We start from the raw sequence: 12,079 nt of genomic DNA, 5'->3' as shown, positions 1-12,079 counted from the left end.
CCCAGGGAGGCTGGGCTCCCCCTCCTTAAAACCCCCACCCTCACTCGGTGCCTCAGCACTTCCTGCTCAGGGCTTCCTTCTCAGCTCTTCTAGACTGAGAGGCAAGTCATGAGGCCCGGTCGCCCAGGAGCAGGGGCTTCTCGGTCCCAAGAGCCATCCCCCTCGGTTAGATAGGGGAGCGGGGGTCCAACTAGGGATGCTGTTGTCCAGGTGAACACAGAGGGGAGGAAGCAAGGAGCTCACCAGGGGAAGGGACCCCCACAGAGGTGGGGTCCAGAGCACAGAGGTCCCTCCCAGAGGCAGGGGAGGCTGGGGTCACCCTGGAGGTGGGAGTTGAGGGTGGGGCAGGGTCCAGCCGGGATTGAGTGTTTTGAATAAGCAAAGTTTGCTGAACACCCAGCTCCTCTTTCTCAATACTTCCTCCACATGAAAATGAGGTGCAAGTGAGGCAATGTGCCCCTCACTCAGCACACCTGACTCTCATCCCCTGGTCCTCTGGTCTAGGCTGAGGCCTGGAACCTCACTGACCAGCCACCACTCCACATACAGCCACTTTGAGCAACCCTAGGCCACCAGCCTCCCCTGTGCTCTCCCGCCAGATCCCTCCTCTGCCCTGGACTGGGACCTGACAAGAACACCTGGGGCTCAAGGGCTGCTTATACAGGCCTCTGCTCAGGCTGGTGGGCACTGCTCAGGGTACATGGCCCTGACACTGCTCCAGCCTAGGCCCCCGGAGCCCATAGCCCCGCTCAGCCAAGCCCACTTCCTCTTGCCTAACCTGCTCTTATCGCCCTTAACTCAGCTGGGGGAGCCTGGAGCTCTGCCCAAGACTTCCTTCCCCTCTCAGGGCCTGGCTTTCTGCCCCAGGTGCCACCACGGACCTTTGTGCTACCCCTTGACAACCTCAGGACCCTTGCCCCAGCCCTAGACCTGCTTTTGATGGCCAGTCCAGCCCAGGGTGGGAGAATGGAGGCCAAGGGGGGCTGGAGCTGAGGGGGCTCCTAGCACAAAAATAACCCCCAGAAAAACAATTCTAAGACCACTGGGGTGGAGGCTGGAGTAAGGCCTGACAGAACCTGTGGAAGCAGCATGGTGGGAACCCACCATGCTTCCGGGCCCTCAGGACTCAGATGCTCCCCTCTCCCTCTGAGCCCTGCTGTCTCATGCCTCCTCCATCTCTCCAGCCTTGTGCCCTTCTGGGGGCCCCTCTGGTGTCTCCTGCTGTTCCATTTCCCTCCCCAGGATCAGGTTCCCTCTCTGTCTGTTTGAATGGATTTTGCAAGGGAAATCCCTGACCCTTCCCAAAAGCCCCTGCACCTGACACCTGCACCTGCCCTTGCACCCAAGTCCCCCACTCTTGTCTGCCCTGCAGTCTTCTTCTCTACTTTGGGCCTGGAAAGACAATCTCCTCCCCCTCCCCCTCCCTTGGCTTGGGGAGTGGGGAGGGGAGGTTCTCTCACTTCACAGGATTGGGGGGGTGACACAAGGAAGTCAGGGATTTCAAGACTCTTCACTCTTGTCCTTTCTCAGGCTCTGAAGGTCAAGGCTCTGAATCCACAGAATAAAACCTCACCCATCTTTACCCAGTGATCGCACTGCCTGGAATGAGTTCTTGAGATCCCACCCCACCCTACAACTCTAGCTTCAGTGGGGCTGTCCTCTCCTGCCCACATCCTACAAACCAGCCTTCAGAATGCAGGAAAGCCATACAAGCCAGTGGAGCTGGGAAAACTTTCATCCAAGAGAGCTTTTTTCCTTTAAAGCTAGTTAGGTTTTTAAAAATGTGACTTACAAAAATATTGTGTAAATAATGGTAGGGTGGATATAGAGAAGATCAGAGAGGTCATGCAAATACCCAGCTTGGGAAACTGACTCCTGGGGTGAGCTGAGTAGAGGCGCCTCAGACTGTTGGGCAGTCTCACCCACTCCCCAGGGCAGAAGGTGGAAGGGCGAGGGTGCCCCCTGCTGGGTGCACCGGAAAGCGGGTGCCTCCCAGGTAAAGGCTGGGAAAAGCAGACCCTAGGGTAAGTGGCTGGTGTTGCTGTGGAGACAAGTATGCTGGAGAGTTTGGCATGTCTAAGCCTTGGACCATGGAAGGCAGTGAGAACTCACCTGCAACACCCAGAGAGATACTGGTGGCCTGGAGCCCCAGAGGCAGGTCCCAAAGTTACCTGTTCACTTGGTAGCTTTGTGTGGGGACGTGATGCTTTTTGGTTGCTTGACCATCAGAGAAGTTTAATGGTGGAAGTAGAACTCAGATCTTTGGTGGTGCAGTTAGCAGCCAAACAAGAGAGTCAGATTAGGTAGGTGTCTTACCTGACTCCACAAGGTACCTGATGAAGCAGCAGAAGCCTGCAGACCTATGGTGAGGCTTGGGCCAAGGGCTATCTTTTGGAATGAAACGGGCTCAGATGTGGCATCCTCAAAGATCTGTAGTCTGGCACAGACTAGACTCACTGTTTGGGCTCACTGCTCTATGAACCCCTCCACTTACTAGCTGGTTGATCTCATGATATAGAACCTTCCTGTGCCTCAACTTTCTCACCTGTAAAATGGGGATAATTGGAGTTCCCGCCGTGGCTCAGTGGTTAATGAATCCAAGTAGGAACCATGAGCTTGCGGGTTCGACCCCTGGCCTTGCTCAGTGGGTTAAGGATCTGATGTTGCCATGAGCTGTGGTGTAGGTTGCAGATGCAGCTCAGATCTGGCATTGCTGTGGCTCTGGTGTAGGCCAGCGGCTACAGCTCCGATTAGACCCCTAGCCTGGGAACCTCCATATGCCATGGGAGTGGCCTTAGAAAAGTCAACAAGACAAAAAAAAGGGGGGGGATAATTATGTGCCACAGGATTTATAAGAGTTTAATAATATAATGGATGTAAAGTACCTAACACAGTGCCTGCATGTGCACTCAACAGTATTATCATTGCTGTTGTTGCTGTTGCCGTTGTAGTTGTTACTTGTTTAGCAGACACCTCCAGGTCAAATACAGTTTCTTATTACTTCCTCCGTATATATTGCTATTCTTTCCACAAGTATCTTCACCGACTTCTTCTTTGAAATTTTTTTTTTCCCCCAGCAGTTTGTGTGGATCATGGGCCAGACGTGTCTTCCTTGGAGCAGGCTGTCCTCCAAGCAGCCTGGACATGTGGAGTCATGAGCACAAGGGCTCACATCATGGACAGGCACCCACCTGCCACCATCTTCACCCTTCACGGGTGATGAAGCAGATGTGAGAGAGAGGACCACGAGCTGTCCATCTCTCCAGCTGTGTGTCCAGCTGTGGCTCCAGATCCAGCCATCCTCTGGGTGCTAAGAGTTGAGTGCGAGTGGAGTCAGGGACAAGGCTGGGTAGCAGTACTCAGGTTCTAATCCCTCAGGTAGGAAGGACAAGCAATCAGGAGTTCTCTGCAGAAGCCCAAGAGGGAGATGATGCCTGTCCTCTCCTGGACTCAGAAGGAACCACTGGGGACTTAGAAGTGGAAAAGAATCAGTCCCAGGTGTTTCCCTTTGAAGAGTCATTTTGGATCAAACTTACCTGGAGGTAAACCTGGGGAAACGCTGGATTGATCAGCCAGAAACCTAGCTTTTACTTTTTTTTTTTTTCTTTTTAGGGCATTTGGAAGTTCCCAGGCTAGGGATTGAATCAGAACTGCAGCTGCTGGCCTACCCACAGCCACAGCAACACTGATCCAAGCCAGATCTGTGACCTACACTGCAGTTTGCAGCAATGTTGGATCCTTAACACACTGAGCCACAAGGGGGACTCCAAGAAACCTAGATTTTAGACTCAACCAGAGCCAAGGTTTGCTGTGAGATCCTGGCAAGTTACCCAAGCTCTCTGATCTATTAAGCTTTTGATCATTTCTAAGATTCCTTCCAGCTCTAAAAATCCCTCTCTTTCCAATTGGAAGGGCCAACCTTTTCACTTTCATCACCTGTCTTTCCTCTAAGAGATGACAAAACTAGAGATAAGTGCTGAAGATGGCAGGAAAGGATTGGCTCTCCCTGTTCACACCCCACCACACCCTCAGGGTGTTCTTGGACACATTACTCATCTTCTCTGCCTCCGTTTATTTATCTGTGAAATGGATCTGTTTTCATAAGTGTGATGGAAACAAGTTAGACGACATTCTTCTGCAGGCAGACACAGTGCAATGCATATAAGGAATGCCCTCAGAACTGACTGAGTTTTTCCATTCTTAGTCCTATCCTGGTCCACCTTTTTTAGGACCTGGGCAAAGTCGCAGTGAACAGGCCCCTCTACTTTGTGAATATCAAGGAGCCAACAAGATCAGGGGATGCTGGGAGACACACCCAGGATCTTCAAACATCCTAACCCACTGGAGCAACAGCCTGAACCTCACAAGGTAAAATGAACAAGGCTGAACTCAGAGATCTGGGCTTAGCTCCAAGGCACCGACTGTACAAGGACAGGGTGGGGAAGTAGCGGCTTAGCAGAAGCATGTGTGAATAAAACTGAGGGTTTTCATTGACAGCCAGCTCCATATGAGTCAAATGAAAAGGCTGCCAAAAAGGCGGACAGACTCTTAGGCTGCTGAGTTGAAGTCGAGTCCTGAGCCCAGTGACTCTCCATCTTGATTTCAGTCAGAATGGCCTGGGAAGCTCTGGTAACATTACATATTCCTTGCTGTACCCAGACCCTCTGAATCAGGACCTTGGATGGGTGGGTGGGGAGAGGGGAGAGAAGTGGGGAGCTTGAATTTCTAAACATGTTCAGCGTTGGTTCCAGTGTGCAGCCAGGGCTCTAGAACCAAGGAAAACTATCCCATTCTCATTCTTGGCATGTCAGACGACATTGAATATACCCAGGGACTTCAGTTTCAGTGGTGACTTTATCCTGGTGGAGGGTGGCCAGGATGTAGGCTGCACCTGACACGCTGTGAGCCCTGGTGGATGGAACCACAACACAGAAGGTGGCCAGGAGGTCCCCCTTCAGATGGATGAGACTTGTTTGCCTGGGCCCCAAAAGTTGGAATCTTATTTAAATGACTGTTTAAGTCAGATTTCTCATGAAACACTGTGAAATGGAGATTTGCTTGAAGGAAGTTTATTAGGAATTGCTCTCAGAAATAACACAATACCTCTGAGGGAGAGAAGGAATCAAGACTGAGTGGAGTAGGAGTTCCTATCGTGGCGCAGTGGAAACAAATCTGACTAATATCCACGAGGATGAAGGTTTGATCCCTGGCCTCACTCAGTGAATTAAGGATCTAGCATTGCCATGAGCTGTGGTGTAGTTTGCAGATGGGGCTCAGATCTGGCACTGCTGTGGCTGTGGGTGTGGCCGGCAACTGCAGCTCTGATTTGACCCCTCACCTGGGAATCTCCATATTCCATGGGTGCAGCCCTAAAAAGACAAAAAAAAAAAAAAAAAAAGACTGATCGGGAGGAAGAAATTGATCAAGGATGCAGTCACAACAAAGGATACATCTGCAGGGAGATCAGGGGTTGGGATGACCCTTCAAAGCTGACCTCGACTGAGGTAAGAGAGCTGGACCTTTAACACCCACCCCTCGTTATATGGACAGATTATCCCTCATGAAATCAGGCCAGGGAGCTCCCTTTGGCAGCTGAAGGAAATGCTCAGGGAGACACTCAGCTGTGGGCCATCAGCAGCCAACACTCCTGCAACTTGGGGATAAACTTCTCAGTCCCAGAGGCAGGATCTGGGTGGTGCACCATTGCAACCAACTAGCATCCCCTTTGCACAGCTCAGAACTATTTGCATCATGTGGTGAGCACACTCTGCCTGGGAAGACCCCCTCCAGAAATTCAGTGACTGCTTTCTCTGGGTAACTTACAGGAAGGTAAGTGGGATGAACTATAGCTCCACTACTGCAGCTTGTCACTCTGCTCTTCAGCATCCCCCCATTAACCATTCTAGATTCTCTTTAGCTTCAGCTTGTACCTCTCCTTGGGAAGAGGAAACTATGGCAGCATGATTTGAGAAGGGTGAGGTGGTTAGGACTCACCTGGGGGGTGACTTGGTGGCTCACCTGGGGGGTGACTCAGATCCTCATTCCCAGGGAGGCTGAGCTCCTAACCACTTTGCCCTTCTCAAATCATGCTGCCACAGTTTTCCACTTACTGTCAAGACTGGGCAAGGGAGTACCAAGAGACATCCTTGAGCATCACCTGGGTGCCAAACGTATTCTTTCGTGACCTCATTATGTAGGGGCAGCCCTATTTCTTCCCAAGGATCAGGGTCAGGTACCCCTGGTGAAGTGACTCCCTTTTCGGCTTGGTGGTATCTTGGCACAAGGAATCTAAAAGATGGGAAGCAGCCCAAGGGATTCTTGTTCTGTGCCCTTGTGGAAGTGTTCCATCTCTAGGAGCCAGATTCTCTAAACCCAGAGGTCCTGGATTTATAGGAATAGGAACCACAAATTCCCCCCCAAAGAATCACTAGGCATGATGGTAAGTGTGGGTATTCCTACTTTTTTTTTTTTTTTGTCTTTTTAGGGCTGCACCCTCTGCATATAGATTTTCCCAGTCCAGGTGTCAAATCAGAGCTGTAGCTGCTGGCCACAGCCATAGCCATGGCAATACCAGATCCTTAATCCACTGAGCAAAGTGAGGGATCAAACCTGCATCCTATGGATACTAGTCAGATTTGTTTCTGCTGAGTCATCTTGGGAACTCTGGGTTATTTCTACTTTAATCACTTGTGCATTGCTGTCTGTGTAGCCTACCTGTGGGGCCATAGCACCATATCATAGTCTTTCAGTTTTGTTGTTTTTTTACTTTTTTGGCTACACCCATGGCCTATGGAAGTTCCTGGGCCAGTAATTGAATCTGTTGCTGCAGCAACATCAGCTCCTTTTACCCAACACTGCACTAGGCCAGGGATCTAACCTGCACCTCCACAGTGACAAGAGCTGCTGCAGTCAGATTCTTTTTTTTTTTTTTTTTGTCTTTTTGCCATTTCTTGGGCTGTTCCCGCGGCATATGGAGGTTCCCAGGCTAGGGGTCAAGTTGGAACTGTAGCCAATGGTCTACTTCAGAGCCACAGCAACTCGGGATCCGAGCCGCATCTGCAACCTACATCACAGCTCACAGCAATGCTGGATCTTTAACCCACTGAGCAAGACCAGGGATCGAACCCGAAACCTCGTGGTTCCTAGTCATATTCGCTAACCACTGAGCCACAATGGGAACTCCTGCAGTCAGATTCTTTACTCACTGTCACAGTGGGAACTCCTCATAGTTAATAAATAGGGTGCCTCCTTCATCCTGGAGCATGGTGTTCCCTCATCTCTAAAATGGTGCTTCAGCAGCACCTTTGAAAGGCTTTTCTTTCACTCTTTCAGCTCTATTCACCAGCGGGTAGCAAAGTGTGATAGGGCCAGAAGACTCTATGACTCTTTTGCTATTGAGTGGGACTCTTGGTCTGATGCAGTGTTATGTGAGATCCTACGTCAGTGAATCAAACACCTTCAAGTCCTCAGAGAGTGGTGCTAGTGGAAGCCTTTTGCAGGAAAGAGAAAGCCCTATCCAGAATACGTGCTGATTCAAGTCAAGATGAAACACCAACCTTTCCAGATGAGAACAGGTGCAATGTAATCAACTCGTTACCAAGCAGCTGGTTGGCCATTAGTTGCTGGCAGGTTGGAGACTTGGCGGCAACAACAATAAAGTCAGTCTTGGTGAGTGGGTACCTATTCTGTTGGGCCCACCCCTGCCACCATAGACAACATGCCTATGTGTGGCCAACATTTGTGCCAACATGGCCACTTTATTCATGGGCCCATTGTGCCTGCACAGGTGGTCAATGACAGAGCCTGGCTAATATCATCTAGCCAGGTCTTTTTTTTGGGGGGGCTCCTCCGGGGCATATGGAGTTCCTAGGCCAGGGATCAGATCTGAACTTCAGTTTCGACCTAAGCTGAAGCTGTGGCAAGGCCGGATCCTTGCCCACTGTGCCAGGCTGGGGGGTTGAACCTGCATTCTAGTGCTCCCAAGATGCCATTGATCCCACTGCACCACAATGGGAACTCCACCAACTCATTCTTTTTTTTTTTTTTGTCTTTTCTCATTTTATGGCTGCACCTGAGGCATATGAAAGTTCTCAGGCTAGGGGTCGAATCGGAGCTACAGCTGCTGGCATATGCCAGAGCCACAGCAACACAGGATCCTAGCTGCATCTGTAGCTTACACCACAGCTACAGCAACGCCGGGTCCTTAACCCACCGACCAAGGCCAAGGATTAAACCCGAGTCCTCATGGATCATAGTCAGGTTCATTAACCCCTGAGCCACGACAGGAACTCCTCCACCAAGTTATTCTTGAAACTGTACATATTTTTATGTAGGGCCACTCGACTAGGGAGCCATGATGATGATCAAGTCTCCAGCTATCAAGTGTCCACTCAGACACTGCATGACCTTAAAATGTTTGGCTGCTCCACTTTCTCAGCTGTACAATTACTCATGCAAACAGTCAGGGAAGTGTACAGTAGGTCCCTTTGGGGACGAAATAGTGAAATCCTTACTCTATTACCGCAGTATTATAGAAGCCTTCCTTCTGGGAACCCAACCTCTCTTTCAATGAAAGGGTTCTGGATCTGAAAATAAATTCAGGTCTGGAAACCAGACAAGGTATTGTGACTTTTATTGGAGCAACTGCCATCAGCCTCCTGATCTTTCATTCTCGGTTTCTCAGCAATTCTGTATGTGGTCTGAACATCCCTGGGGGTGACTGAGATCATTTCAGGTATTTCACAAAAGTCAAAATCTTTGCATAATGATACTAAATAATACTATTATTTAGCTTTTGAACTGTGTTGACATTTGCACTGATAGTGCAAAAGCAATGTTGGATAAGATTCCTGGCACCTTAACAAACTTAGGCCATGGTACACAACTGTTCACCTACACACAGAAATGTAATGGTTCTTTCAAGGAAAAGCACTTATGTGATTAAGCTATGAACTAAACTAGCCACTTTTTTCATAGAACACCATTTTCTTTCTTTCTTTTTTCCTTTTCTTTTTTTTTCTTAGGGCCGAACTTGCTGCATATAGAAGTTCCCAGGCTAGGGGTTGAATCGAAGCTACAGCTGCTGGCCTGCACCATAGCCACAGCAACTTGGGATCTGAGCTGAGTCTGTGACCTACACCACAGCTCATGTTGCTGGATCCCTGACCCACTGAGCGAGGTCAGGGATTGAAACCACATCCTCATGGACACTAGTTGGATTCAATTCCACTGCGCCACAATGGGAACTCCCTGGAATACCATTTTCACTTGAAAAAATAACTGACAGATAAACTATGTTTATTCAGACTTGGTTATCTGGCTTGGTTAGATGTTTTTGCAACTTCTCAGTAAGCCTGTAACTTTGAGGAAAACAACTGATAGAATTTGTTGCCAGGGTTCTGGATCTGAAAATTGATTCAGGTCTGGAAACCAGACAAGGTATTGTGACTTTTATTGGAGCAACTGCCGTCAGCCTCCTGATCTTTCAGTCTCGACAATTAGAGCTTTCAAACGAAAATTAGGATCTTAGAAAAATTGTACATACTATCGTGAGCTTCATAGATTCCCAAGACCTAAAACTTTTTCTGATGATATTAACAAGTGTGATTTTTATTATTGTGTAATGAAAGCATCACTATTTGAAAGATCTATATAATTCAATGAATCTATATATATATATTTTTTTCTTTATCTCTTTAGGGCTGCACCCACAGCATATGGAAGTTCCCAAGCTAGGGATTGAATTGGAGCTGTAGCTGCCAGCCTACATCACAGTGACAGCCTCAGCAATGTGGGATCCAGGCATGTCTGTGATGTACATCACACCTCGTGTCGATGCCAGATCCTTAACCCACTGAGTGAGGCCAGGGATCGAACTCACATCTTCATGGGTACTAGTCAGATTCGCTTCCACTGAGCCACAACAGGAACTCTGTAGTTAGTGAACTTTTTTGAGGCAATTTCTTCATCTCTAAAATGAAGATAAAAAAATGACTACCTGATAGATTGTTGTGAGACAAATGAGACAAGGAATATAAGTGCTTATGGTGCCTAGCACATAATAAAGGTGTGAATGCTGCTGCAGTTGTAATTGCTCAGAACTTTCCAAGGCCTGAAAAGGCTGCCTTAGGGAACAGATAGCAAGGTGCACCAACATGGATGGCCTTTTAGATGATGCTGGAGAGCGCTAGCATCATAGGAATGCTGTGAGGAAGTTCTAGGGTCCATGAGGGTATTTATAAAAGAGAAACTTCAGGACCCATTCTGTCCCCAAGATGCCTTGATTCTCTGCTCTGACTGTCCACCCTTAATCCAGAAGAGGCATTTAGAGGCATACTCACTTTCAGGCCACTACCCTTAATCCAGAAGAGGCATTTAGAGGCATATTCACTTTCAGGCCACTAGGGGGCCATTTAATTGTCTGCGGCAGGAATACACTAATGGTCCTTAATGGCTCAGGCACCAGGGAGATTGGACTCAATTATATCTGAGAGCATTTTGAGTTCCTAGGGTAAAAGACACTATGTAAATCCAGATAATAAATAGGACTCATTGATGACAGGTTAAAGAATCTGGCACTGTTTAGTGGAGAAGAATAGGATGAGAGGAATTAAATAGGGGTTTCAGGTATATTTATTCTTCAGTATGGGAAGAAGTGACATGCTGTTTTCTTGCTCCACTGGGAACCAATCAGGAAGAAAAAAATTTACTTTGCAACAGAAGAAATTCAGAGTACATTCAAGGAAGTGGATGGGAGGAGGCTTTAGGTTGGCCTCACCTGGAATCTTGAAGAATAATTCACTTTGGTATGGCTGGTACAATCAGTTCTGTCAGGAAGGCCAGAGAGTAAGGGAGAGAAGAGAGTTCAACATCCAGAGACAATTCAGGATTTTCGACCTAACAAGGCCACCCGGCTAGAAGGGCTCTGGCCACCCTGGGAGCAGGATGGGGAAGGAGTAGTTATATTTTCCTCCTCAGCCTGCAGAAGACAATAAACATTCTAAACTTTTAATGTCTTTGAAATTTCCCAGAAAGTAAAAGTCAGGCTGTTCCTGGAAATGAGCATCCTGTTGGCCTTTGCTAGTGGCAGACTTGCATCCAGGCCTCAGGAGTCAGTGTCTGCACTGTGGGCCTGCAGTTCCAGCAGCTGATCAGCACACTAAGCTCTGGTAGCCATTTGACCTGTATGCAGTTGAGGTGGCAGGGCAGCAGTGTTGGGGTGGAGCTTCTTCATAAGAGGGCATGGTGTCTGGAAGCTAAGGGTTCTTATGGAGCAGGAAGAGAAATGGAAAAGTCAGAGATGGTCCAGCCCCACAGTGTCTGAAGCCAGGAGTCAGGAGGGGTGGTTCACTCACAGAACCTCCAACCCCAGTTCTCCCCACACCACCACTCACAATCTCCAACACCCATTGAGATACCCAGGCAGTCCACACAGCCAGCTCTGGGAACACAGGAAGTAAAACTCAAGAGGGAGGGAGCCAGAAATTCTAAAAAACCTCATACACAGGGAAGGGGAGAAGGAGAGAGCTTAAGAAATGTGGAGGGGAGAAGGAGAGGACTGAATGTGGAGGGAGAAGAGGAGGGGTGAAGGAAGGGGAAAGTAAGTGGCTACCGAGCTTTCCCAGCTTGGAGAGGGGTCTGAAGGATGACAAGCCTCACATGGGAAGGGTGGTAGAGGAACAGCCCCCTTCAGGCTCTGAGACACCAAGAGGATCAGAGAAGGGAAAAGCCCTGGGAGCCGCTCCACCGGTTCAGTGCAGCCTCTAGAGTTCAAGTCAAACCCAAATCCGGGAGGCGGAAAACCCTCAAAGCAGGACCTGGGACCTGTTGCAAACTTCAGGGCTAAGGTGGGAGGCGAGTCTGGAGAACCAGCTCAGCACGTGTACTGTCCCGAAAGCTCCGAAAGTTCTGGGCAGCCCACTCAGGGATCTAAGAGGATAGGGAGTCTGGGGAGCCTTGAAGCCCAGGCGGGACCCCGGCGGGGGTTGGGGGCAGGGATAAGGCGCGACCAGCGGTAACCGCAGTGCACGCTCCAAGCTCCTTGACTGCCTGAGCCAGACATGGGCCAGGCTCTCTAGGT

Source organism: Phacochoerus africanus, chromosome 2, assembly GCF_016906955.1.
Source record: "Phacochoerus africanus isolate WHEZ1 chromosome 2, ROS_Pafr_v1, whole genome shotgun sequence".
Taxonomy (NCBI): domain Eukaryota; kingdom Metazoa; phylum Chordata; class Mammalia; order Artiodactyla; family Suidae; genus Phacochoerus; species Phacochoerus africanus.
Note: the sequence above shows the minus strand (reverse complement) of the source record.